Source organism: Aplysia californica, unplaced genomic scaffold (genome assembly GCF_000002075.1).
Source record: "Aplysia californica isolate F4 #8 unplaced genomic scaffold, AplCal3.0 scaffold00089, whole genome shotgun sequence".
NCBI lineage: Eukaryota > Metazoa > Mollusca > Gastropoda > Aplysiida > Aplysiidae > Aplysia > Aplysia californica.
The window spans coordinates 1,203,766-1,205,558 of record NW_004797359.1 but is presented as its reverse complement, the minus strand read 5'-3'; the positions used below and the strand labels follow the sequence as shown (position 1 = coordinate 1,205,558).

Below are 1,793 nucleotides of genomic sequence, written 5' to 3'. Positions count from 1 at the left end.
GGGGGGGGGGGGGGGGGTTATTGTGATTTTGGGGAGAAATACCAAAAGGTGACAGTTTTCGGCGAAAATATTTTCTTCTGCTTCTTTTCTTTTTTTCCTAACGATACAACCACACAAGTCTATGGTCCTGAGTAACAAAGAACACGGCTGAGTTCCTACTCGGTCGTTATTTTTGACACACAGATGGAGTTTAGCCGGACCAGAAGGCGTAAAAGGTTAAGTTGAGGGGATGTAATAAGAATAATGATAAGAACTGTTTGAAATGCTTCAGTTTAAATATTTTTAACATTGCAGTATTCATCATTTACATCAACAGCAGCAAAATGTCTAGGATTTTAAAAAAGACGGAATACACGTACTGTAAGAGTGTAATATTATTTTCAGGTTCAGCACTAAAAACATACAAAGTCATGAATTGCAGATTCTCAGTTGCTTTGTTTACCCGCACAGACAAAATTAATACGGTATCAAAGGAAAAAGAAAGACAACATAAACGTTCTACACGATCTCAACATGAGAAAGAGTAAACACGTTCATTTAATTATAGCATCATACTGTACCTTTAAAAAGCCATCATTTTTTCACATGAAGATTCCCGTCTGAGAATAATATGGCTTGTATCCAAAAGGTCAAGGCTTCACTTCCTCGAAGGGTTGTATTTTTTTGACGTCTCGGTGGCTCAGCAAAACTACATGTAGGCCTATGCTCAACAATGTTCTCCTCATGAAATTCACAAGCAAAACAATAAGTACAGTTAATATGATTAAGGCACCGTCGACACTTGTTAAATGACTACTCCACGTTCCACCGGTCAGAAGACCAACAATTATAGGACTGCCTGCCTGTCACCACGATACCTCTAGTGTCAATAAACCATAAATGACCGGCCCATTTCCCTGCTTAGCTCTGGCCACTCTTTGGTCACCGTTGCTCTCGTCCCGAGGCAGGAAGGACTTTCTGGTCGACTCAATTCTTTATCACAACATTGACACAGCATTGGGGATACGCGGCCCATGGCTCCAGGGCCAAGAATCTTTGGCCAGGCGCCCCGAACAAGTCCCTCGGGACAATAAGAAATATCTGTCGGTAGATCGATACACAGACAGGCTTACAGAGTGCACGGCAACAACTTCCAAGCCACGCTACTACATAAAGACATAAAGACACGAAGAGAACATGACGTTAAATGTGTCCCCTACAACACAGACTTGAATTGTTCCAAGGGTTTAACTGAGGACGCGAGATACATAATCTCTTTTTCGGGTCACGCAAAGATAGTTGTAGCTGTAGCTTCGGGGAGGCCTTCAAAACATATAAATGTGACTGATAAAGGAGAAGACAGAAAAGCGGAACACATCGAAGCTTTTAAGACAAAGACCTGTGATATAGATCTATACTATATTCGTGCTTGAAAAAAGACTAGAGAATAAAAAAAACATGCCCGTCTCGGATTAACGATAAGAGTAGGCTGAGGCTGGAGAAAAACAAAGGGACGGTATTTTTCAAAAATGGTGAAATGGTATGGGTTGAACGCCCCTATCAACACTATTAGGTTTTTGAAGAGGCGGGACCTCCTAGTTTAACGCCCGTCTCCGAAAGGACCAAGCCAAGTGGGAAATTCGTGCAAAGTGCCTTTCCCAAGGGCACAACGTCAGACCGAGCTGAGGCTCGAACCCCAGAAAAAGGAATTTAACGATTACAAGTCCAGTAGACGATATCAAATGCAAGTACTTTTGGGATCTCTGATAATTCGAATAAAACGCCCTTCTTTTCTTCTGTCTGTTTCAGTTTCT

The 1,793-nt window shown here is 41.8% G+C and overlaps 1 protein-coding gene across 1 annotated transcript in view; it reads right to left on the bottom strand.

Annotated features, from left to right (window-relative positions):
* LOC101846637 overlaps positions 1-1,107 on the bottom strand; it is a 15,161-nt gene extending 14,054 nt beyond the window's left edge. Inside the window, exon 1 of the mRNA XM_005094802.3 lies at positions 561-1,107. The gene's annotated coding sequence lies outside the window, so the exon portion shown is untranslated. The remainder of the gene's footprint in view (positions 1-560) is intronic.
* Positions 1,108-1,793: the final 686 nt, after the last annotated feature.